General features: G+C 42.8%; 1 protein-coding gene across 8 annotated transcripts in view; it reads right to left on the reverse strand.

Annotated features, from left to right (window-relative positions):
* Nucleotides 1-27449, reverse strand: part of SIPA1L1 (signal induced proliferation associated 1 like 1) — a 157357-nt gene extending 129908 nt beyond the window's left edge. For 4 of the 8 annotated variants that reach the window (XM_082223348.1, XM_082223347.1, XM_082223345.1 and 1 more), the window contains exon 1: nucleotides 27324-27449. The gene's annotated coding sequence lies outside the window, so the exon portion shown is untranslated. Of the gene's footprint in view, nucleotides 1-26213; nucleotides 26394-27323 lie in introns of those variants that run through there. The other 4 variants (XM_082223343.1, XM_082223341.1, XM_082223344.1 and 1 more) reach the window with 3 other exon arrangements.
* Nucleotides 27450-27712: the final 263 nt, after the last annotated feature.

A 27712-nucleotide genomic window follows, 5' to 3' on the forward strand; every position in this document is an offset into this window, starting at 1 on the left:
AAAAAAAACAAACACCCAATGATTCAAACAGGGCACTAGGTCAGGGTGGGTGAAATCATGATAGACCACAGCAATTCTGCCTCCCTGCCTGCCCATACATGCACAGCTTAGCTGATGGCGCTACAGAGAAACCTGGTACAGTGCTAAAATATGTTTACCCATCCACTTCTTCCAACCATGGCTCTGCAATACATTCTAGGTCAGATCCTGGGAGGTCATATTTTACCACATACTGACATGGCATTCAAAAACACCACTTCCAGACTGGAAGGATTGCCACCATACGCACAAGGACCTTGGTTGACAGGTGAATTGGAAGGATAAAAGTATACCATCCAGTTATCCTTCCCTCTCTGGGACTCTCTGTGAAAATGAAAATAGCAGTTCGCAGATTGTGCAACTCTTTTTTCTCTCTTGCTTAATTTAATTTAAAGTACAACACCCCCAAAATGGGGGGGGGGGAATCAAGCATTCGAGATCATTATTCTTTTGAGATGAAACTAGATAGTAATCATCTTGTCATGAGTTTTTCTAATGATCTGCCACTTACAGACCAGACTGACAGGAGCCAACTCTCCTTATGCAATAGAGTATTTTGTAGGGCAGGCAAGCAACCAACCAACCATGTGCTCACCTTCAGAATGCATAGTATCCTTTAAGCTGTATGCTTAAAATAAACCCAAAGCGGGTTCTCCATGTATCCAACTCAATGCTCAAAGGAACAAGGACTAATGGACACTGTGCCTTGTTGGGGTGCTGGGAAATGTAGCTCTGTGAGGGAGAACTGCAGTTCCCAGGATGCTTTTGGGGTATGTGTATTAGATGTGCTTTAAGCGTCTGGTATGAATCTGCCCACATACTCCATGTGCCTCATATGCAAGTGCATGCTGTCAGAAGATAGGCAACAGCTAGAAACCATTCTGCCTTGAGGATTTCCCATTTTTTCCTGACTCCAGCCCTCAGTAAAAGAGCTGGTTCCAGGCAAGTATGGGACAAGATGAAAAGGATTGAATTGAGGTAAGCGACAACACATCCGGACACTAGGCTAACAGCTGCTGGAAGGAGGATTCACTCAGTTCCTGACCGTCACCTTTGTGCACGGTCACTGAACATGCACTGCTACTTCCTTAGACCCCTTCCACATCTGCAGAGCCTATTGGTTCTTCACTAGGGTCCTACAAGTGAACATACAGTACAAAGTATTCCCCTGTCAAAGATGCCAGTCCTAGACAGATTTGTTCCATAAGTCTCCTTGGAGGTAGACCTCACAGGAGACTGAAACTGGAGTTTACCATGTGACGGGTGGTGGAGAGATGAAGGAGCACACCTGCTGATTGTGCATTTACTATTCCTACACAAAGATCTTCATGCACAACAGCTGAGGCACACAAAAGAACTGAGCATGAGTGTATCTGTGTACACATGCCATAAACAGAAGGCTGGAACAGGAGTAGTTGGGGAAGAGAATCTGCTGAGCAAATTTGGGCCAGAGACAAGTTCTTGGGATTTCAGGTTAGTGTCACTTGGCGGTAGCTTTGGTAAGCCCTAATGTGAACTACTAGATTTTTAATTGAATCCAGGGGCCAGGATCGGTACATCTTTAAACAAAAATGAATTCAGTGCTTTAGACATACAACTCTTAAGAAGCATAATCTACAATTAAGAGTCAATGTGCCTAAACATTACAAAATAATAACAACAACACGTTTTTGAGTATTTCATCTAATAAAACTTTAATAAAACTAATAAAACAGATAGCCAGTCATCTGTGCTGAGTAGTTTCAGTGGCTGGGTTGGAATTTTAGAAACATAAAACTACACTGAGCTTCAGAATACAACATGAAGCATTTCACCCCATTTATCCTTTCACTGCACCATGTGCTTCATTGTATCAGTATAACTACCACCATGAGCAGTGGTACCTCTGGTTAAGAACTTAATTCGTTCTGGAGGTCCGTTCTTAACCTGAAACTGTTCTTAACCTGAGGTACCACTTTAGCTAACGGGGCCTCCCGCTGCCACTGTGCCGCCGCTGCGCGATTTCTGTTCTCATCCTGAAACAAAATTCTTAACCCAAGGTACTATTTCTGGGTTAGTGGAGTCTGTAACCTGAAGCGTCTGTAACCTGAAGCGTCTGTAACCCGAGGTACCACTGTAGTAGTTAAGAGCTACCCTTAGCCAAATAGTTTTGAGTTCAAATTTCTTCTCAGCTATGCTATACATTCACTGGATGTGCCAAAGCAAACCACTCTTTCAGCTTCAGCTTCCTTTTTTCAGAGTTGCCGTAAAGATTACTGAAAAAATGTAGATGAAGCTCTAGGAACATAGTAAGTAACTGCCCCAAGCAGAGATTTAAACCTGTCAAGGTCTCCCACATTCAATTCCAGCACAGTATAAATTACATTATGCAGGTCCTCAAGGCACTCCATGATCAACTTACACATTTGTTCTACTGGCGCGACTACACAGCATTTATATTGCAGTTTCTCCAACTAAGTTAACTAACTTACTGTTAATTTTGTTGTGATCCCCACAGGTCAAATGAACAGGCTTGCTGCAAAAGCTGAAAAAATGACTGTATTTTTGCATCAAATTCATGCATTCAAAAATGGAGTTTTGAAGTCGTGTAATTGCCAAATTCAGCTTCCTAAGAGTGTCCATTTAGGAATAAAACATTTCCAGTCCTTCAAAGAATGAATAATTTTAAAAATGTAAGATTATATTATTTAAATAAGATTCAGTTTCAGTTATATTAAAAAATATATAAGTTGTCCTTTAAACGAAATCTGCATGTAATATAAACATGTTAAGTATGCTGATTTAGTGGTAATTGGAGAACTTCAGCAAACCAAAGCAAAGTGCTGCACTCACAGATTCCCACCCACCTCCTATTTTCTTTCTATTAGGCCAGCAGGAAGAGAGCAGCCAAAATTACTTTATTATCCTGAATCCCAACTTATCATTAAGTACAAACAAGAATCGTATGTAAATCAGCTTTATAACTACAGTTTGAAGCGGGCTTTTTTGAAAGTGACTAGTTTGTTTTACACCAAGATTCCTAGCTGTTGAGATCCACAGAAAGTGTAATATTTACAGTTCCTATGTGGAAAAGCACTTACCCCCCCCCCCCAATAATTATCAGCCTAGCTTCTGGACACAGAATGCTGGACTATGGCCCTCCGCTCCAAATGATATTACTTACAGACTTAGCACATATACAAGAAAGCCAGTAAATTAATTTTCATAATCCCCACCTCATCTCTACAGGCAGATATAATTGAGTAGTGCAAAATACATGATCAGAGATCTTGGATTATGCTTCAAGGTGGGATAATTTAGCTGCAAACCAATTTGTGTTCATTTGCTGCAGCAACTAAATCTTGTTTGTAGAATATATGAATCACAAAATGGAAAAGTCAATGTACACCAGTGATTTTTAAAGGGCTCTCGTCTTAATGACTTACATCAACAACATTTAAAGTAATTCACATCTGCCCTTATGTTTGGGAAGATGTTACAGAAAGTGCGCGGCCGATGCCTGCCGAAAGCTCAGAAACCAGAAAGATTAAGATTTCTGCTATGAGACTTGCCATTTAAGAACATAAGAAGAGTCTAATGGAGCAAGCAGGACCTGTTTCAGACATTTACTCCACCTTGGATGCACCATCTTTCTAATCCACTTATTACATGGTCTGGAAAGAATGGCAGAGAAAATTGGTTCCTATCTCTTCCCCTCTAACACCTATTGCATATAATGCTAGCTTTAAAAAAATAATAATACAGATTTCTGGAAATTGGTAGAAGGCTTGGACAAAAAAGGGTAATATAGACTGAAGGGCTTTTGGATTAATGATGTCAGGGAACTGCCGTCAGCTCAGAGGTGGAAGGACAGTTGGGTTATAGGGAGCCGCCGAAGATCATGAGAAGCAGCTCTTCCTCTGGGGAGGAGGGAAGCCACGCCTCCACTGGGGAAGGGATGTAGGGCTCGGAAGATGCAAGGGAAAGCTGCAACACCGAGCCTGAGCAAAGTGGGGGGGGGGCAGGTCCCCCTTTGCCACACCCTCTCTGCACAGTAGGCTTACGCACAGAGAGGGGAGGCGTAGGTTGGGGGTCGAAAGACTGCTCTCCTGGGGAAAGTTTAAGGACCTCCCACTCCCAGATTCTGCTAGCAACTGAGCAGACATGGAATTGAGATGCTCTGCATTGTGAATGTTTTCGACAGATAATAAAGCCTTGTAAAGACCAGTGGGAGTCTTGCCTGTTTGCTCTCGAGCAACCACACCAGCATTCATAACAAATGACATAAAACTTTTACGTTACTGAAGTACAATTAAGGCTAGACTTGGGTAAAATTACCCGGGGGGTGGTTGCAAGCACATTAGCGGTTTTATTTTCTAAAATATTCAAATTACAATTTGCCATCCCATTAACAAGGTTTGAACTTCTGATCTAGAATTCTATTCTAGATGATATGGGTCTACTCTCAAATATATACAACAAACTAATAGAAATTTCAACAGGAACCGTCGCTGGCCGGAAAACATTATGGGAGAGGAATTTAGGTTGGCAAGACCCAATGGCAAGTTATATGTAATACGTAATAGTTTTGTTGTATTTTCCAGTTGTCACGCAGACCATGCATATATTCTCTTTCAACATAGCAGCTTCAAAGTTTGAACTTATAGCTAAGCAAAGTCTCTTTCACTGACCTTGGTGATTTGTCTTTTAAGATAAGACATACATTTATAATTTACATCAGGTGTGCAATGATATTTTGACCTGTGCTATCTTAGTACATAACTTTTTTAAATTTTATTTTATTTAAGTGAGTGTGCGCAATTTTATACCCATCACAATACCCAGTTTCTCTTGGCACAGATTTTTTTTTCTTATTTGCACGGCTCTGAAAATAAGCTGCCTCTAGCCTAGCCTAGTACTTTCATGTTTTGGATTTCTCATTTCCTCTCTCCTCCCACAGAAACCATGCACAGGATTTCTAGAACAAGTTCAGTTTTGTGTCCCACCAAAAGAATTATTCTAAAAGCAACACTCAAGAAAGCACCAGAGTGGCAGTTTTTATAACAGGAATGTATAAACAGAAGTTCTTCCATGGCTATGATTCTAAAAGTCTGTCCATTCTTTCAGAACCCTGACAATTTCAGCTTATATTTTAAGAAAGGACATTTCCAGATCTGTTGGTTCCACAAACAAGGGTGGAAAGGTTCTGTAAAATAAATTATTATTATTATTATTATTATTATTATTACCCCTTCCATCTCGCTGGGTTTTCCTGAACAGGGCTGCCTTCAGATGTTTTCTAAAAGTTGTGCAATTCTTTATCTCCCTGACATCTGATGGGAAGGCATTCCACAGGGAGGACGCCACTACCGAAAAGGCCCTCTGCCGGGTCCCCTGTAACTTTACTTCTCACAGGGAGGAAACCGCCAGAAGACCCTCAAAAGTGAACCTCAGTGTCCAGGCTGAATGATGGAGGTGAAGAAACTTCTTCAGGTATACTGGACTGAGGCCATTTAGGGCTTTAAAGGTCAGCACCAACACTTTAACTGTGCTCAGAAACGTACTGAGAGCCAATGTAGGTCTTTCAGGAACGGTGTAATATGGTCTCGGTGGCCATTCCCAGTCACCAGTCTAGCTGCCGCGTTCTGGATTAGTTGTAAGTTTCCGGGTCACCTTCAAAGGTAGCCCCACGTAGAGCGCATTGCAGTAGTCCAAACAGGAGGTAACCAGAGCATGCATCACTTTGGCGAGGCAAAAGTATGTAAAAAAATGATTTAAATCAAGTCTTACTGATTAGTGATTTAAATCGTGATTTAAATCAATTTGATTTAAATCAAATTGATTAAATCAAATCTACCCTGGCTGGAGGTTTATGATGCAATACATTTTTCAATGCCTACATCCAAAGTAGTCTACATGGTACCCCCTGACATTGTTTAATTACAACAGCTATCATCCCTGATCTTTAGTCATGCTAGCGGGGCTTATGAGATTTTTATTTCACAACATCTGGAAGGCATCCCATTGGCTAGCCCTGCCCTGGTTATTCAAAACACAAGTATAAGCCTTTGTTAGTGAACATGAAACCACAAATAAACCAAGTTAAGTACCCCGCAGAAAACAAAACAGATCATACTTGTGATTTTGCTGGAAATATCACTTTACCTTAAAGATCTCAGAATGCAGAGGGCAAACTGCAAAGCAAGCATTTGCAGCAGTGCGTAATTAAATGGTGGCTATCGTGCTGGAGATTAAAGGGCGATGGGATAGTTCAGTTGTGGGATTATACAGTTAATGGAATTGTTTCACGGACCAAATTAATGAGTCAAACTTTAGTAAAGCATTGGTGTCTCTTCTCATTTAGAGAGGCTTATGATGCTAAAAAAAGTTTCTTTAAAAACCCAGCAACTCAACCCATCATTCATATTTTTGAATACTGAAACATGAGCATGTTTTTTCTCAAACCATAAGACAAGTTATCTATAGTCATATCTCTAACAGCATATAGGAAAATGTCCATGCAGTGTTTGTGTGAACATCATTCTCTATTGTAAGACAGAACAATAATCATTTATTTAAAAGAAGATTCCATTTCTAGTTCTGGAATCGACTAAGTAGATGGTAATCAGTATGAAATCACCTACTTGCTAAGAGTTTATTAAATTTATTAGCTGATTTTCTGAACAATCAACTGCGTACAAATCAACATACAAAAATAGAAGTCCTTTATTTCTTTTGCCTTAGTACTTATTTCTTCTGCCTTTGAGGCAGATAAATCCAGGGCAACTAAGCCAGTCATAACACAATACTTAGCCAAGTCACTGATCAAGTAATGGAAGCACTCCTGCCATAACAGAAACAAGTAGCTGTTTTATGAAATCTGGAGCAAAAACAAACATGCTGGTTCATAACTGTCTTGTTTTTAACAACTTGCCTAGGAGTCATAGGTGACCAGGAATGCAGACTACCAGCCTGTCTTAAAGGCTGGTAAAAAAATGTGCAGGCCAGTAACTGGTCCCATCACCTCCTGGCAAACAGAAGGGGATGAAATGGAGGAAGTGAGAGATTTTACTTTCTTGGGCTCCATGATCACTGCAGATGGTGACAGCAGTCACAAAATTAAAAGATGCCTGCTTCTTGGGAGAAAAGCGATGACAAACCTAAAGAGCATCGTAAAAGCAGAGACATCACCTTGCCAACAAAGGTCCATATAGTTAAAGCTATGGTTTTCTTAGTAGTGATGTTTGGAAGTGACAGCTGGACCACAAAGAAGGCTGATCGCCAAAGAATTGATGCTTTTGAATTATGGTGCTGGAGGAGACTCTCGAGAGTCCCATGGACTCCAAGAAGATCAAACCTATCCATTCTGAAGGAAATCAGCCCTGAGTGCTCACTGGAAGGACAGATCCTGAAGCTGAGCCTCCAATACTTTGGCCACCTCATGAGAAGAGAAGACTCCCTGGAAGAGACCCTGATGCTGGGAAAGATGGAGGGCATAAGGAGAAGTGGACAACAGAGGACGAGATGGTTGGAAAGTGTTCTCGAAGCTACTACCATAAGTTTGACCAAACTGCGGGAGGCAGTGGAAGAGAGGAGTGCCCGGCGTGCTCTGGTCCATGGGGTCACGAAGAGTCGGACATGACTAAACAACAACAACAAGTAATTTGTGTGCTTATTTCCAAGACTGGGTTCATATAAAACTCAAATCAATTTTCAAATTGCAGTATTGTAACTAGATGAATGATGAACTATAAGCTTCTAAATCTCTCATCAAATCTCTGTGCTCACGGCAGAATTTTCCTAAAAGCCCTGGCTCTCCTTAAATCTGATACCATGAGTCAACAGTAACACTCCTGATCTAAATTTCTGCTACTATATTGGGGCCTGCTAGCCTCAGCATATGCTTTATAAAGCACCAAGAACTAAGGTTTGCAGTGAATTTGGTTGCTGTTAACATGCTGCTAACAGACCAGAGTGAACACAAGGCACTCATTCAATAAGAGGCATAAAGGTAAAGGTAAAGGTACCCCTGCCCGAACGGGCCAGTCTTGACAGACTCTGGGGTTTGTGCGCCCATCTCACATCTATTGGCCGGGGGCCAGCGCTGTCCGCAGACACTTCCGGGTCACGTGGCCAGCGTGACAACGCTGCTCTGGCGAGCCAGAGCCGCACACGGAACGCCGTTTACCTTCCCGCTGGTAAGCGGTACCTATTTATCTACTTGCCCCCGGGGGTGCTTTCGAACTGCTAGGTGGGCAGGCGCTGGGACCGAGCAGCGGGAGCGCACCCCGCCGCGGGGATTCGAACCGCCGACCTTTCGATCGGCAAGCCCTAGGCGCTGAGGCTTTAGCCCACAGCGCCACCCGCGTCCCAATAAGAGGCATAGGAAGAGCCTAAATAATTCAGAAGAAGCCACTGATATTAATTGCTGTACAGTAAGTTTGTTCAAGAAGCCTTGGTATAACAATACCAAGCTGCCGCATACACCCCAGATCAAGTAAATCAATAAAAATACTTATTGATTTACCCACTAAATTTGCTTTATCTGCCCCCCACTAACATGAACCCTCCCCCCCAACATAAATCCTGGCTACGCCCATGAATAATAACTTAACTGGGAACAACAACTACAATACATTAATAAACAGGGAACCTAAAAGGAAGAGAGGAAAGCTGTTATAGGAGAGAGAACTGAATGTAAAAGGATAAGGGAGGTGAGATGAAAACAACTGGGGATAATAAGGTATAAGGAGAATGGGAGAAGAAATTACAGGGCTGAGTAAAATACGTTCTGAGGCATGTCAGGATGTGAAGGGAAAATATATATTTTAAAAAACCTTCTCTGCTTAGAGCCTTTGGATCAGCAAATTTGGGAGGTTGAGCCACATGTCTATACAGTGGTACCTCTGGTTACGAACGCTTCTGGTTACGAATGCTTTGGGTTGCGAGCTCCGCTAACCCGGAAGTAGCTGCTCCTGGTTGCGAACTTTGCCCCAGGATGTGAATGGAAATCATGCACACAGCAAGAGGCCTCATTAGCACACCTCAGGATAAGAACAGTTTCAGCTTAAGGACGGACTTGCGGAATGAATTAACTTCGTAACCAGAGGTACCACTGTACTGAGATTCTGGGAAACTATGGAACTCCTTCCACAATGAAAATTTTGAGGCAAAGAATTTAGATATCAGTAGACAGGGATGTCAGCAATTTCCAGCTGATTATGCCAAATTCTGACTCCATCTGTCTCCATTCTGTGATTGGCTCTACCCCTGCACCACCACGTTGTGATTGGTGGTCCTCAGTAATTTTCAACCATCTCAAGTTGGCCCTAGTGGTAAGAAAGTTTGAGAATCCCTGCTCTAGGGCATCAGAAAGTTTCCTGATGCAAGTTATCCTATGCAAATTTCCAGATGATTTTCCAATTCAAATATTTCTGGAAAACCCACATCACTGGAACTGGGTTAAATAGGCAAGGAAAGCAATGAGGCAAGGAGTTTGCATTGCTACTGAAGCAAATAGTTGCTCATACTGTGGAGCTGATTTGGAGGGGAAGATTTTATAAGGCCTGTTATTGGCCCATTTGCTTGTGAGATTAGTGTGGGATTAGTTAACAGTCAAGCCCCCTTGGATCAAAAAGTTTAATCTGTCTGGTTAACAGATGAGAGTGCTGGTGGGTGCAGGCGCTAAGACACTATGTTGTCCCCATTCAAGATCTTCCCTAGAAGGGTCTCTGTACCTTTAGAGCAGAGACTCCTTCCTCAACTCCAAGCTTAGCAGATTATAATAGTGTTCCTCAGTGTGCTTCCAAGCATAGGGTGACACAGAAGGTCCCAAACATTCTGCTTATGGCTTGGAAGGGATAGATTAACTTTGACATCATACTGATCACAGACAAGTGCCTCCACAGTGCAGAGACAAGATCTCACCATTCTGGGACAAAGTCCTGGCAAGTAAAATTTTGGCTGATTACAAAGACCAGCCAACATTTAGGAACTCTTGAATCCAGGTCTTCAACAAAAGCAAGCCATAATCTCTAACCCAGGGTAGGGAAACATTTTCAGCCCAAAGGCCACATTTCTTCATCAGTAACTTTTTTAGAGCTGGATGGAAAATATTTTTAAAGTGTTAGTCTGAAAAGAAACAGTCTGAGAACTTGGATTCAAAGACAATAGAATATATGTGAGAAGCCAGAGGACCAAGTCACAAATGTACACGTCTCTAACTTTTGAAAGTTGGCAGCCTATCACAGTAAATAAGAGGAACGTTTGAGTAGGATATGAATAATGAATGTGCTCTGAACACAACTGGAGTGTTTACAGTAGTAAACTAATTTGCACTGCTCCAACTGTTCTAACAAAATCAATAGCAGAAAGTGTCAAACAAATAAAAGCTTTATGTGCAATTACAGCAATATAAATATTGATGCACAAAATATAACACATCTATCCACTAGATGATCAAACCTTCTTTTGGACATCCTCCATGAGACTCACCATAAGAACTTCCAAACACAAATGAATAAAACTTCTTCATTGCTTCCTGTTTTGTTTATGTTCCAACCATGCAAGGGACTACCTGCTACTCTTATTCTATAACTAAAGAAGTAGCTATACAAAGCTCTACAAGGAGACAAAGTAAGGCCTGCATGTGCCTGCCAGAATCAAATTGCAAACCCTAGTTTATATAAATAAAAAAGGCAGTATAAGTGCAGTATATGATATGATATTATTTTTGTATTTCTTTTCAGTCCAGAAGAATCACCAATAAAATACACACCACAATAACATCAGGATTGCTTCTGCAGCACATGGTACAGTTCTGACAGTATATAAACCAGCAGTGCCTGAAGAGCACATATGTTAAGCAGTGAGAGTGATAAATTTAAGAACTGGGAAGAAAATCAGAAATGAATTACCCCAGATCAGAAAACTACCCTTCATGGGCAGGGCCCAAATCCTGTCCAATTTCAAAAATGGCTCATAACAGGCTCACCCCAGCATCAACAAGTCCTTCCTGACACCTGTCTCTCCCCTTTCTCAAAAAGTGTCATTGCAGAAAAAGGAAAGGCCAATGGCAGGGAATACTGATATGTTGTAGAAGTACTAACTTTACCAGTAGAGGTAATGTTTGAGACCCAGGTGCCCATCAAGAGAATCCATTACTACCAGGGAATGTGAGAGGCTGCGTCACCAATGCCTCCCATTCCCGCAACAAAGAGGATATTGAGAACTCTATTTTCCAGGCTCCCCCAGCAACAATGGAAATCCCCTCTAGCATCCAGGCCTTTAAAAATATAGTATCTCTGGCACTGCTGAAATCCTCTACCCCACCTTCCTGACACCATTAGTAATGGTAGGTTTGGGGGGGGGGAGGGCTGGAGAAACCCAGGCTGAAGGGGTACAGTGGAACCTTGGTTGGTGGACGTAATCCGTTCCAGAAGACAGTTCGACTTCCGAAACGTTCGAGAACTGAGCATAGCTGTCAACTTTCAGATTTGAAAATAAGGGATCAGCAGCTTCGAAAATAAGGGATCAGCAGCCTCACTTTTCCTGGGGCCAGTCTACGGGATATCTAACAATCTGGGATAGCAGCGGGAAACGGCGCTGGAATAAGGGAATTTCCTGCAAAAAAGGAAAGGTTGACAGCTATGCAACTGAGGCACAGTTTCCGGTTGGCAAATTACTTTTTTAAAATGGAGAAAAGCGTCTCGGAAGCCGTTCAACTTCCGAGGCATGTTCAAAAATGGAAGCATTCACTTCCAGGTTGTCGGCGTTCGGGTTTTGAATTGTTCGGCTTCCGAAGCATTCAACAACCAAGGTTCCACTGTACTTCACTGAGCCTTGTCATTCTGAACTCTCTCAAATAATTCTTGGAAATGACTCCAGAAACCAGAGAAACAGGGAACCAATTGCAATGTGGCATGGTTGTGGAGCAGCCCACCTTTCACTGTTTTAACTACTTGTGAAACAAATATTTTTCCCACTTTTATGTGTCACTAATGGGAACATTATTTTACAGGCAAGTAGGATACATTGCTGGGACGGGGGTGGCACTGTGGTCTAAGCCACTGAGCCTCTGGGCTTGCCAATCAGAAGGTCGACGGTTCGAATCCTTGCGACAGGGTGTGCTCCTGTTGTTCGGTCCCAGCTCCTGCCAACCTAGCAGTTTGAAAGCACGTCAAAGTGCAAGTAGATGAATAGGTACTGCTCCGGCGGAAAGGTAAACGACGTTTCTGTGTGCTGCTCTGGTTTCACCAGATAAGCTCCACTATTCATATGCAGCCCTGTGCCAACCTGACAGAAGTCCAAACCTGAGAAGATTCTGTTAGACTGAAGTCTTTAAGATGCTACTTCAGGAGTCAGCAAACTTTTTCAGCAGGGGGTCGGTCCACTGTCCCTCAGACTTTGTGTGGGGCAGGACTATATTTTGAAGGCGGGAAAATGAATGAATTCCTATGCCCCACAAATAACCCAGACATGCATTTAAAATAAAAGCACACATTCTGCTCATGTAAAAACACCAGGCAGGCCCCACAAATAACCCAGAGATGCATTTTAAATAAAAGGAAAAATAAAAAAAATCATTCCAGTAGCACCTTAAAGACCAACTAAGTTAGTTCTTGGTATGAGCTTTCGTGTGCATGCACACTCTTCAGATACCTGAAGAAAGTATTCTTCAGATACTTTCGTGTGCATGCACACGAAAGCTCATACCAAGAACTAACTTAGTTGGTCTTTAAGGTGCTACTGGAAGGAATTTTTTTATTTTGACTATGGCAGACCAACACGGCTACCTATCTGTAAATAAAAGGACACATTCTACTCATGTAAATACATGCTGATTCCTGGACCGTCCGTGGGCCGGATTTAGAAGGTGATTGGGCCGGATCCAGGCCTTAGTTTGCCTACCCATGTGCTACTTAAACACAAAAGCAGAATCCAAACACACGAATGACTTTAGAAACATATCCCTGAAATTAGCAGAGGGAAAATGCTGCCCTTGAAGTCATAAATCTGCCCCCTCAGTGAGGTTCTTAATGAGTCTTGGCCCTGCTGTCTTGGACATGAAGTTCAGCACAAGACTCTGCTTGCAAATACAACAGACAGGCCTGGCAGTGTGCATACAGTGCTGCAATAGGGTAGAGCACACATCTGCATTACACCACTGCTAGGCAAAACGAAAGGTGAACAATTTATTATTACGACACGTTTAATTATTCACTTCTTTTTAAGTGGTGCTGTGGGAATCAATGCCAACATTCACTTGGAGTTCTGCAAGTACACTGCTGATGCCGTCCTGCAACTTGCCCTTTAGTAATACAAAGGAACAAGTGATACCTGGAACAAATTGTTGTTGCAACATGAGATGCTCCTCTTTAGGGACCTCCAGTCCCACACCTTCTCATCCCCCCCCAAAACAATATATTACTTATTTTCTGCATATATAATAATGAACAAACAGAAAATGGAAAAATAAACCATGTCCAGGGTGATGAATTCCAGTCTACACTCATTTCCACAGTTCCACAGGGAGATTAGTACAAGTCCAGAAGGAAGGAGAATTTGAATGCCCAGTCCAGCTTAAAACAGATTTTTGCTAATACTTAAGTCCTTCATCCAATGCAAAGCCCTGCATAGTCATCACTGCCTTCACCCTCTCTCCAAGAATCTACAAAATGCTGGTACTAGTGTCAAATCCCTTCCAGGTCTAGGTTTCTCTCTCTCTCTCTCTCTCTCTCTCTCTCTCTCTCTCTCACACACACACACACACACACACACACACCAACATTCTCTGCCCACTGAACATGCTGAGCATTCCAAGGACTGTTTTTTTTTTAATTTTAAAAAAGTGATGGGGAGGAAAATATGCCAAAAGTGTTTTGGTACTTTTGCAAATCTCAAGATACTCCAAGCCTAATGATACCTCCTTCTGTGTGGCTACTGTTGTTCTGGCTACATAAGCAAGTAACGCAACAGCACTTGCAGTATCAAACTGGGTAAGAATATAGGGAGATAATGATAACAGTAAGACATGACTTCCATAAGACACCAATGGTCAATATCTAGAACAGAACAGTTCTCACAAAATCCTTTCTGAATGAGTTTTTACTAATGTTATGCTAATGACATTTAAACTGCAACAAATTGAGGAAGTATTTATGTACAATAGGCCCCCAGCTGGCTCTAATCTCACCATTTATCAAAAACAAGTAATCAGGAGGAGATTTGCAAGCTAACTGGATGCAACTACTCATCTCACAGTATTTAATACAACCCTCATTGAACACAAAGATGCGGATACAGATTGGTAGTAGCATTCCCAATACATGCTGGAAATAATTTGTATTGCTGGAAATAATTCATAAAACGACATCATCAATACTGGACTAATTTTTTAAGTGTTTTCATTCCAATTTATTAATGAAGTAAAAGTGTTGTACAGGCTGACTCTCCAGAATTAATGAAAAGCCCAACACTTAACAATTCAGTTCAACTTAATCCTCAGGAAATTAGCCCAACGATTTTTGTGTCTCCAATATAGCACAGGAGCTCCTCTGTACCAGACATTAAGGTATGCCAGTATACATGCACTGAGCTGCGGTAACTTTTTTCTAAATAGTGCATTATGAAGGTTATGTGCCTTTACACAAGGAGATAAAGCTTTTCACAAAAATAGCTAAATTTCATCCAATCTGTGGCTTGACATTTTACAGCACGGTCATATTCATATTGTAAACTGCTTTGAGGTTTTTTCTACAATCAAGTGGTATATAAATTTTATGAAATAAAAAAAAATTAATATCTACTCAGAAGTAGGTTTCATCGAGTTTAAAATACATGGGTAAAAGAATGCAGTGATTGTGTAATTTCTGCCAAGTCATCAAGGAGTAGGGGGATATACAAACTGGCAATTTGCATGGGACATTAAACCACAATTAAAATAAGCTACAGTTTAATGTGAATGAGCAACATGCTGATGCACACTGCTGAAAGCCAAGGCACTTCACTTTCCCCCTAAACTTCCCACACTCCCAGGGAAAGAGCAATAGTCTGACTTGTCGTGTTTATTTCTCCCAGATAAACTCACAAGAAATAAGTGAAGATGAACCGTTGTCTTCTGTTTGGAAAGAACAGACAACACAGCTGCAACAGAAGCATGAGCAGATAAGGAGCCAAGTGCCCAGGATTTCAGCAGCTGTTTCACATTAAACCATAGTTTATTTTAACTATGGTTTAAGGTAATATGCAAACTGAGTTTTCATGTAGCATTCTATGGGCTTTTTAACCTGTATTTCTTTCGTGTGAGACGTGTGTTTTACACTGAGCTCGGGTTCTGGGCAACAGGTTATTATGAACACTGTGAATTATACCTTTATAACTTGAAAAAGTTTGTACTGGTGCTGAATAACTTGCATGTATCAGCAAGTTTTAGTCACCCAACAATCGTATAAATCATATCCTAGCTTATTACTACAGCTCTGGTAGCAAAGCAATGCATTAATGTTGTAGCATCATCAAGGGAACAGAATCTATTCAATTCATGTCACAGACTACACTGATGCCCTTTGGCAAGGAATTCTGCACATCAGTTAACACAGTGACAAATAGATAAAACAAGGGCCTCATTTCCAAGGGTCAGTTGGGTATGTCTGTTGAACAAACTACTATGGCATAATACTGGAAAGTAGAAGGGAAGAAATGCTCCATTGCAGGGGTATGGAACCTGCAGTCTTTCAGATGCTGAACCACAATTCCCATCATCCCTGGCCATTGGACATGCTAGCTGGAGCTGATGGGAGCTGGGGTATGACATCTGGAGGACCACAGATTCCCTCTCCCCTGCTGTACTGGGATACCACAATGCCAGCATTTGACTGCTGGGGGAAGAATTGCAATGAGCTTCATTAGAGCGGTCCTCCCTTCATATAGAGCAGCGGTTCTCAACCTGTGGGTCCCAAGATGTTGTTGGACTACAACTCCCATCATCCCTGAGCTCTGGCCTTGCTAGCTAGGGGTGATGGGAGTTGCAGTTCAACAACATCTGGGGACCCACAGGTTGAGAAAGGCTGATATAGAGACACAAATGTACCATTCCCCTCCCCCAATGCTTCTAGCAAAACATGGAATGTGACATCAGTAGAAAGGAATGTGTAAATATTATTAGTAAGCATTCAACTTTTTTTTTACCCTTTCTATGTTATTCCATGTAATTTACTTTGCTTTGTCCAATTAGGGCTCATTTCATATATTAATAAAAGTAAAGGACCCCTGGATGGGGTTGCAGCGCTCATCTCACTTTCAGGCTGATGGAGCCAGCATTTGTCCACAGGCGGCATTCCGGGTCATGTAGCCAGCATGGCCAAACCACTTCTGGGGCAACGGAACACCGTGATGGAATATATAGAAATATCTTCAACCATTAACAATGGTTGTAAGCAATAGGATAGATTAAATATAAGTTGTTATTTTAATCAATGTCAATTTCTGAGCACATTTTTTTTAAAAGCCTCAGCAGCAAAATTGTTACACACCTTTTATCATCAACAGACCCACACAGGTGCACCAACCAATTCCAATGCATGTCTTGCATCACAGAATGCATACAAAAACAAGCCTTGTTTGTGTTTAATATTATAGCCCTTAACTGCAAGAACAGGCATGAAACACCCACGTACGAAAGCACAGCCAAGAGCTGCTATTATGTGCTACCACCTGTAAAATATTGTTGAAACAGTGCACACTGCATCACAAAATCTGCTCTTTCTCCAATAAAACACCACAGAGGTGCAGATAAGCCAAAAAGTCAATCTTTCCAACAGCCAAGGCAACCTAGAATGAAAATTATAATTGTAACTGCCAGGAATCCCTTTAAAGAAAGGTCTAAATCCCTTAGGATGCACACTTACATCAACACAATCCACTTCATCAGTACTAAATACTTCCCAGTAGTAATGGCAGAGGTGAGAGCACTGCTGCATCGATGGCTTACTCTTTAAAAGAAAACAAAATTAGAGTTCTGCATCACTAAAAAGAAGATCTATTGATAGTGGCTTGCTGCTCAGGCAAGCTCATTGTTTGGTAAAACAGTTGTCATCATCTTGCTACTCCAGGTACACTTGGAAAACATCGCACAATACTGGCAAATATGCAAGCCTTCCACCTACCCTTGGACCAAACAAGTTCCATGCCTTCAGACCCACAAGGCTTGTCTACTGGGAGGAGAAAGCGCTCACACCTTAGAGAAGCTTCCCCCAAGCTGGTGCCCTCTTGTCATTCCTTGCCATGCTCACTGGGGCTAACAGCAGTTGTAGTGCAAATCATCCAGAGGGCCCTAGGTTGAGAAAGTTGCCTTCGAGACTCAAAATAAGACAGATCACAGCCATCGGACTCCCACCAAGCATGGGTGCTTAAAACAGCACTGATGTTCCTGGTCCAAACTAGTTTGGGAGTAAAAAATCTGGCCCTACATTCTTTAAATATTGGCACCATTCCCATGTGCACCCTCTCTGCAACGCCCGTTAACAATGCCATCAATTCACAATTACTGAGCAATAGCAGCACAGATAAGCATTTTTGGTGGTTAAACTACAGGGGGAAATCCCTCTCTAAGCTTTTTATCAGTTTTGCCTACATTTGAAAATGGAAAACAAAAAATGTTTTATTTTAATTAATTTTATATTCCTTATATCATTTTTTAGCAGATTATGAAACACTTAGACTTAGAGCAGGCACGTCCAAAGTCCGTTTTGGGGCCCGCCGGTCAGTTTATTTCCTGGGGTAAAATCCTAAAAAAGATCTCCAAAACATTAACTTTGGTCGGCCCTTCACTTCATCAAATCTGGCCCTCTTTGAAAAAAGTTTGGACACCACTGACTTAGAGCCTTCTACCCCTTACACAACTGCATAGGAACAAAAGCATATGTAAAAAGAACATAAAATTGCAGATTTTGAAAACCACTGACCAATCTACACATATTAGATTGTGTATTAAGCTCTATTAAGGTAACTATTACCACTTTTACATTACAGAAGACAAAGGGAAAGGTCATGGATTAGCAAATGGGTAGTGGGGTTCTGGGGCACAGTGTGTCTGGGCAGGCATATATAAAGGATACAGCTGGCAGAAAATGGATAAGCAGAAAGAGCCAACCAGAAAATCCTTAGCTGAAAAAGCATTAAGCTTTTACAGTGGTACCTCGGGTTAAGTACTTAATTCGTTCCGGAGGTCTGCTCTTAACCTGAAACTGTTCTTAACCTGAAGCACCACTTTAGCTAATGGGGCCTCCTGCTGTTGCCACACCACCAGAGCACAATTTCTGTTCTCATCCTGAAGCAAAGTTCTTAACCTGAGGTAATATTTCTGGGTTAGCGGAGAATGTAACCTGAAGCGTATGTAACCCGAGGTACCACTGTACTTCCAAACCCGTTTCTCAGCACTTATCAAGAATTCTGCTAGCACAAATATAGTATGTCCCTTTCAAATTTTAGAAAACATGGAGGGGTCCTCATAGGGAGTGAGGCCCCACCAATAAGGCAAAATGGCCTTTCCTGGCCCTATCCTGACATCTACATGTTATGTGTGGACCTCTGCAGATGGAAAGTCTGTACAGCTATGGGCTTCTCCAAAAACCAGAACCCTGATCATGGAATACTGCAGCTCCGAGGGGAGCCTATGCAAATAAACCTCTAAGCCATGGGTAGGCAAACTAAGGCCCAGAGGCCGGATCCAGCCCACAGACAGTTCGGGAATCAGCATGTTTTTACATGAGTAGAATATGTCCTTTTATTTAAAATGCATCACTGGGTTATTTGTGAGGCATAGGAATTCATTCTCCCCCCCTCCCCCAAAAATATAGTCCAGCCCCCCACAAGGTCTGAGGGACAGTGGACCGGCCCCCTGCTGAAAAAGTTTGCTGACCCCTGGTTTAAAGTCACAGACAACAGGTACTGAGCATAAATAGAAGGACGAACAATAATGTGTTCATTATTCTCCAACTGACAAATTACCAAATGGGAAAACAGGAAACTGCCTTATACCAAGTCAGAACATTTGTCCATCTTGCTTGATTATAAGGTGGTACCTCAGGTAACAGACGCTTCAGGTTACAGAATCCCCTAACCCAGAAATAGCACCTCAGGTTAAGAACTTTGCTTCAGGATGAGAACAGAAATTGTGCTCCAGCAGCGTGGCAGCAGCAGGAGGCCCCATTAGCTAAAGTGGTGCTTCAGGTTAAGAACAGCTTCATGTTAAGAATGGACCTCCAGAACGAATTACTGTATTTTTTGCACCATAACACTCACTTTTTTCCTCCTAGAAAGTAAGGGGAAATGTCTGTGCGTGTTATGGAGGAAATGCCTACGGGTGGCATGCCTACGGATTTTCCTCCTCTAAAAACTACGTGTGTGTTATGGTTGGGTGCGTGTTATAGAGCGAAAAATATGGTAAGTACTTAACCTGAGTACTTATCACTGTAGTATTATCATAATGATGAGCAACTGCTCTCTAGAGAGTTTCAGATCAGAAGAATAATTCCCAGCCTTAAGTGGAGATCCCAGTGACTGAATGTGGGATCTTTCGCATGTAAAGCATGGGTTCTCCCATCCAGCTACAGTCATACAACTATCATTTATATTAATCAGAAATTAAAGCAGTACACTGTCAGTGATGACAGTTAAGTGATGAGAACATTTTTCAAGAACTGGATATCAAGCATTAATAGAAAAATATCAGATCCAAACATGTTTCAATCTACAGCTCTCTTCATTATTCTTAATATCATTAAGGACTTTTAAGATGAGTGGAAGAAGGATAATTAGCCTCATCAAACCTTAGAAGTGGCCTAGTCAGGTTTGTAGAGTTAGGTTCTTAGTGAGAGGGGGAGTTCTCTTTAATAGAGAAGTATATTAAAAATTGTTTCAAACACTTGGCCTTCTTAATGGTTGTGGCCCACTTTTATTATAGTTTGGTGGGTAGAATTAGATTTCTCAACAAGATCATTGCATATACATATATTTCCAGGTAGCATGGGGATTAAATCAAATCTTCACTTAAAGAAAAACTTGTTTTGAAATGGAAACCAAACCACATTTTCCCCAGCATTTGTGAAGGAATCAAAATGCCTTCACACCAACTGCCTGTCATGCTGAATACAGCTAAATTTGCAGTAATAGTTTTCCAACTCAGGAAAGCCTTGCAACCTGAGATACATGCCACGTGTGCATGTATGTTTTATATTTCATGTGTTCTTCTCCATGTGTTTTAGTATGCTTTTTCTATTATTTTAGCTTGTTTGTTAGAATCTGTTTGCTCAATCTCTCCCCCCTCCCCCCCCCCGCTATAACCTGAACCAATGAATTTTGGATCAGATAACTTATGCCATGAAATTTGACTGAGGGAGGGTGAGTCTACCGATTCTTCTGGACCTTTTACAGCTTCTGATGCCATTGACCATAATAGCCTTTCTGGTGCGACTCTCTAGGATGAGACTTGGAGGCACGGTGTTATAATGGCTACGGTCCCTTTCTGGGGTTAAAAACCCAGAATATGGTGCTGGGAGACTTTTGTTCCATCCCTTGGCCATGGATATTTAGGGTTAATTGGACATCTAGCCCTAGTTCTGTCTTTGTTCTCATGCTTTTCAACAGGTATATAAAACCACAGAGAGAAATCAACTGATAGTTTGAGCAGAGGTAGCATTAATATGTGGATGAAACACAGCTCTATCTTTCTTTTCCACCATCTAATTCCAGGGACGTAACCCTGAATAGGTGATCTGGGAAGTTCCAGGGTTACATGAGATGTTTACAAGATTCACCATTACATAAACCTTTGCTATCACAAACTAATGAGTACTTGTAAGCAGTAAGGAACTAGAACAGTGTTTCCCAACCTTTTTTGGGCAAAGGCACACTTGTTTCATGAAAAAAATCTCGAGGCACACCACCATTACAGCCCCGTGACGTCAGCGCGCAGCGTCACGCCGGGAGGGACATGAATTGCTAGCAAATTACATAATCACCTCCTTGAGGGCTGGCTCATCTTCTCCGAAGGCAGAACCCCATTAATTAACAGCACAGACTCACACCATAGCCAAGACGAGGGGCAAAACCTCAGTCATGCACAGTCATGCACATGTGGGGGCTCAATGAGGACGAAGACCGGGCAGAGAGCAGGGTTCAAATCACCCCACCTGGCCAGGACAATCCCTGGGTGCTCCCTTGGGCCACTCGCCTGACCCACCTCGCAGGGCTGTTGTTGCGAGGATAACACGGGGAGAACCACGCGCGCCCCCGGGAGCTCCTTGGAGGAGAAAGCGGGCGATGAATGCAATGCACGAAATATATGAGAGGTGACCAGGTTTTGCAGGTGAGGGGCCCCCGCCAGCCTCCGCTTCCAACACCCGGCGCAACGACGCTGAAGTTTCCCCCCGGGCTCGGCTCGGGGAGCAGCGCTGCTCCCCCCGGCTCCCCTTCGCCCTCCCGGCTCTCTCTGCCGCCCACTGGGGACCCCCCTCACCTGCCAAGTCTGGAGCGCCGGTGGAAGTTGCATGCATGCATGCAGGGCGCCGCGTTGCCATTGCATTGCACTGCACTCCATGCAACGCCTGCACGCATGCATTGCTTTGCACGCCCGCCAAGGGGTCTCCCCGCGGTCCGATGCGTCCCCTCCGGCGCAGCCCTACCTGGGGGGCAGCCTCCGCCGCTCCGCCTCCGCAGGGATCCCCGGGCTCCATCCTGCCGCCCGATCTCCGTGGGGGTGCAGGCAGGCTGCGCGGGGTCTGCGCGGAAGAGCCCCTGCCCGCCCGGCCGCCGCCGCCGCGCTCATTCCATGGCCGGGAGAAGAGCGCTTCAAACAAAACGCCCAGCCCGCCAGGCCATGCTGGGAAACGTAGTTTGCGCACCCCGCGCGGGCGCGTAGCCCAAGGGCGAGGGGACTACGGATCCCGGCAGCCCCCGCGCCGGGGACGGAGGGGGAGAGGCCGGGTGCAGGGATGGAGGGACGGGTGGGCGAGCGAGTGAGTGAGTGGCAGCCGCCAAGCCTTGGCCGAGAGCCAGGAAGGGCCTCCCCGGAGGAGGAGGGAGGCGCAGAGAGGGAGGGAGGGAGGGAACCCCAGGGGTCTTCTAGTGACGGCGCCCCAATCGAAAATTTGACTTTTAAAAAAAAAAATCTTTCGAATTTTTTAATTTTTCCCGCGGCACACCAGGCAACATCTCGCGGCACACTAGTGTGCCGCGGAACAGTGGTTGGGAAACACTGAACTAGAAAATGTTAAGGAGTAACAATTGGATAAAAATGATAAGAAAATGCAGAGGAGATGTAAAGAATCAGTAGAAGGGGGTGGAAGGAAGTCTTGAGGTTTAAAGAACCTCAAAAGAAAGTTTGTAAAATAGGGGGATTCCTTATAAGAAGTTCAAATGTTAGATTGTGGTTTGTTTTTTGTATCTTTATTTTATTGTTTAATATCTGTGAAAATTAATAAAAAAATATTTACAAAAAAACCACTAATGAGTACCAACAATAGTGAAGAAAGTTAATTCCATGATGCAATTGTAGAGAACTAAAATCAGAAGAGCAACCTAGAAGATCCCATATTTAGTACCAATAAATAGCTATTGAAATAATTAATTAACAGTATGAACAATCATCACCAAGTTTATTTTTTATCACTTGCTGGTGTCCAATTCACTAAGGAGTTACTTTTTAAAAAGCAGCTTTCTATCTCAAATGAGAATCAAAATGAAGCCAACAATTTATAAATATGTATCAACTGGGGAATCTTACGTTAACAGAGATTCTTGGGAAGCAAAGTCACTGAGTCATATCTCCCTGGAAACATGAAACTAAGAACAATCCAGCACATTTTCATCTGATTATAAGATGATATTTAATACACAATTGCCCTTCTTAAAATAAAAAATATATCCAGATCTACCAAGACCCATGGAACATCACATTCAGGATCCTTTCAAACTGAATTAATTCAACTGATTTAAAAATGACAGACTGGACTATCAATATAGAAAATTAGCCAACAAACCCTGTGATAGAATCTCCCCCTACCTAATATACAAAGGAGCATGGCATTTCCCCCTAGTTGACAGTAGCATGATATCAAAAGAAATCCAGCATGCACACACATTTACAAAAACACTACAAAACTATATACCAAATTTCTGAAGAATTAAAAATAAAACTTCTGAAATGATGTTAATAGGGGGGAAACCCAAGGTATGAATCACCACTATATTTGAAAAATTCAGTACATCTAAGTATATACTTGGAGTCAAGTATATACTTGGAGTCAAGTGATAGATGCTTCTATAAACAGAGGCATGGTGCAATAGCTAAATAACACCCAAAAAGTACTTTGATGACATACCAAAAGTAATCCCAACTTTCACTAGAAATAGTTTAGAGGTGGTGGTAAGAAAATAGTTGTTAGACAAGCGACCAACCTGCAGGATTTACATTTTTTAAAGCAACACAGGAGCTTTTTCTGCATCTCAGTGGGGTATCCTGAATGTCCTGTAAGCAGTGAATATTAAGCAGCAAGTCCCTTGGTGTAAAGCCTATACTATTGCTATGGAGAAATCTGTGCCCCTTTCTCTCATTGAAGAGACATACTATGGTTGTATAAATGAGGATGGATACAAAAGAAATTCAAGGGGGACACAATCCTCTCTCTCCCTCTTTCAGAGTTTGTAGGTTGTCTAAAACAATGGCTGTCTTCCAGCTTTACAACTTGTCCTTCACCATGCACTGTACAAAAAAAAATGAAACCCTAGTTGAACATACAGAATAATAAGGCATAGTAAGAAGAGAATAAATAAAGATAAGATCCAACATGTTTCAAAATAAAAATAATAATTATACTTGATACAATCTAGTTAAGATATTAGTGGTATACATCAGCTACAAAGTAGGTTCATAAACTGTTTGAAAGTGGGGTTGTTGTTTTTAAGTAACTGTCTTGGTTTTAACAAAACATTTTAAATAAATGTTCTAGTATTTCACTATAATACATTTGACCATTACGTGGGAGGTCCAGTCATACTCAACTATATTCTATCTAGGGAAGGGATGGGAACCTGTAGCCCTCCACATGTTTTCACACTAAAATTTACATAATCTCTGACAATCTGCCATGCTGTCTGGGGTTGATGGGAGTTGCAGTCCCAACAGTATATAGAGGGCCACAGGTTCACCAATCCACTCTGGGGCCTATGTAAGAGATTATGCAACCCTGCTCTTCCCCAGAGCTCTGAATCCAAGTTGGGAGGGTAGGCTTGAAATTGTCAAAAAAAAGTATATTTCCACATATGCAGAGCTGTGTACAGGGCTGGGATAACAGAAGAAGTGCCACATGCTATTTCAATTCATATTATATTTCTTTAATCCAAATTCAAATCTACAACTGCTAGTACAAATGTCTACATACCACAGCTGTCAACGTTTCTCTTCTTTTAAGGGAAATTCCCTTATTCCGAATAGGATTCCTCGCAAGAAAAGGGAAAAGTTGACAGCTATGCTACATACCAAGCTCAAACCTAACACCACCACAGAAGTAAAATTCATTGAACCACCAATATCACCAACATTTCAAACAAAAGATACAGCTATTACCTACTTAGTACTTTGTTCAGCCGCTTAGGTAAACTGACCCAAAGTAAACCCAACTGCATATATAATTGATACCTCTATTGTAAGATGACTTGAAGGAGTTTACTCTCAAAGGCAGCATAAGAGACAAGATGCTTTAACAAAAATTTGAATACTATCTAAATGGCATTATACTGCATTATGCAAAAACTGGTTAAAACAAGAAGGCAAACTATAAACACAGCAAAACACAATTGGGTATAAGAACAGACATGTTCAGGCAAGCACAATTTGATGAGTAACTGAAAACTTAAGGCTGCTGGTTGCAGGCAACCAATATTTAACACACATACAAATGTAAAAGTGCTCATGTACCATGTACACAACAAGCAAATGATCAGGAAAAGTGATTCCTGGATATTCTTCAACTGCTTCCTTCCCCCAACAGGTGATCATTTACTATGCAGAGGAAAAAGACGGACTCCTCAAACAGAATAGTGTGTGCACAAGGCTCTCGCTGGTTGACCATCACTGTACTCGTTTCTTCAAAATACTTTAAAAATATAGTAAGGTTGGACCTGGTTAACCTCTGGACAGTTAGCCAGAAGGCCAACTTAGGAAATGGAGGTAGTGAAATATAAATGCAATGAAAACCTTTTGCAATAAATACTATTGTCAGAAACTTAAGATTCCACTTAAGTGGAACAAGGCAGAACAAGGAGCTGTACTGTTGAACTGCACTGCTCAAAAATAAACTGCTATACTCCCAACTCTATATGAAATTGGAGACACCTATTGCACAACCAACAAGCACCACCAAAAGAAAATCCTTTATGAAGCTTGTTTACAATTTAAATCCATAAAAGTGAACATGCACCGCATGCAATGTGCACAGCAGTGGAAAAGAGGAGGTTCCAGGTCAGTTTCATCATGAAAGGCAAAATTTAAAGAGGAAGGACCAATCTTCATTCATCCAGACAGACAAACTGGGAATCTAATGAAACCTGACACCTCGAAAGGAAAATCGTAACACTGCAAGGACCCACACTTAGCAGAATCACCAAAAACCCAAGAATCAGTAGTCAGATTTTTAAATCATCCTGGACAAAATGAATTCAGAAAAAAGTCCGGATTTGTAGCAGAAAAAAATGAACAGCAGCAGTCAAGGTTAGACAAGGAGAATTTCCTACTAAAAGCATTTTCTGTTCTATTCCCCCCCCCCAATGCAGACAAGTGCACTCCTCAGCAATAAACATAATCCATGATTATCCAATAGATATGCATACATTAATTTTAAAACCATACCATGTGGCAGAACTGTTACTAAAAATATAGCATTTAGAACATAAAATAAAATGTAGTCTTACTTCACTTATAATCCATTTTGTTGGCAACCAGACGCCTCAGGAGACAATGGAAAAGTGTGCCTATTTTTATTTTAAAAACAAACCTGTTCAAAGCTACCTGTTCTACAAGATCCAGTTTTAAAGCATTCCCTATTCACTTATCTGAACTACCGGGAAAGAAACTACCTTTCATTCTTCCACTCCCTTTCCCACACTATAAACATTCAGATTATCCCCAACGGCATTACCTTTGAATTAGCTAATAATTATCACAGTGTCCAAACTGGTTCAGAAGAAAATAACTACAGCAAAGCTGACAACTAAAACTGCTGACTCTTTTGACCCATTCCCCCAACCACCCAAAAAAAGGATGGGGAACACAGAGGAAGAAAACCTTTCCACAGCAACCGCCTGTCGGTTCTACCCACAGGAAAAATAATCAACTTGGTCAAGAGGTTTGGGGAGAAATACGAGTCCTCTTCTCCCTCCCGCACTCTCTCTTTTTTTGGGAGGGGGGAGGTGGAAAAGAGATTAATCCAATGAGTACCAGAAGGCGGGGCGGGGGGGGGGAGAGAGAAGGAAAGCCAAGTGAATACCGCTGCTTCTTTTTTCCCCCTTGTTTAAACTGGGGGCAGGGTGAGCAAGTCGGCTCCGAATCTCGCTGGTCAGTTGCAGGCGAAGCTCGCAGACTTTCCGTGCAGCTCATTTCTCGGGGATATAGGAAATATTTGGGCAGGGGGCGCTGAAAAGAGAGTCTTTCTCTCTCCAATGAATCGAAGTGGGGGGGGGAGAGGAGAGGCTCCCGGTTTAATGAATTGGGGGACAGAGGGGGCGACCATCATGCAGCAGCAGGACTTTGCCAAGGTGCGGGGTGGGAATCAATAGCACAGAAAACTCAAGGTCTCGGGAGTCAAAGGGAAGGGGGAAGGGAAGGGAAGGGAAGGGGAAAGGCGCTTTAGGAGCAGAGGTTTTCGGAGAAGTGGGATTAGAGCGGGGAAAGAGGGGGCGTGTTGCCTCCACCCGTTTCATTCAGGTTTTCAGCTCCCTCCCGCTGCGTCTACCAGAGTCATTTGGTGGGGGGGAGGACTTGGGTTGGAGGACGGGGGGGGGGGTCCTGGTTTGTGTGTCGCCGTTGCCCCGTCAGTATGCGGAGGAGACTAGAAATATGTATGTGTGAATGCATATTTGTGTGTGTGTGTGTGCGCGCGCGCGTGTCTCGTCAGGTTCAGCCGCACTCGGGGGCAGCAGAGGAAGGTGGGGTGGGGGGAAAGAGGGGGGTCTGAAGCCGTACCCCCCCCCGCTGCCCAGCCCAGCCCCGCTCAGCTACCTGCCTCCCTGCTTCCTTCCCCAGAACTCACCCAACAAAGTTGCTGCTGCTTCTGCGTGAGCCGCTGCTCGCTCCCTCTCCAGCGCCCGGGATGAGCTCACCCAGCAAGCTTGCCTCGCTCCGCCTGCTTAGCAGTCCAACTCTCGCGAGAAGCCGCGTGGCTGCGGCCATCGCCGCGCGCCGCGCCAAAGAGGGGGACCCGAGCAGCCGCGGCAGTTACTATGGCAACTGCCAAGCGCCGGGCCTAGCGGTGGACCGCGAAGCCTTGCGAGCGCAGGCAAAGGAAAGGGGGAAAGGGGCTCGGCTCCGGAGGGTGTTGTCGCTGCGGTAGCCTGTCCTCCGCAGCGGCTCTGAAAGTCGAGGCACGCTCCGCGCCCTTGCAGTTGCAGCAGTGGCTCTACGGACGAAGCCGGGGGAAAG

The sequence above is a fragment of the Podarcis vaucheri genome (assembly GCF_965113315.1).
Source record: "Podarcis vaucheri genome assembly, chromosome: 1".
NCBI lineage: Eukaryota > Metazoa > Chordata > Lepidosauria > Squamata > Lacertidae > Podarcis > Podarcis vaucheri.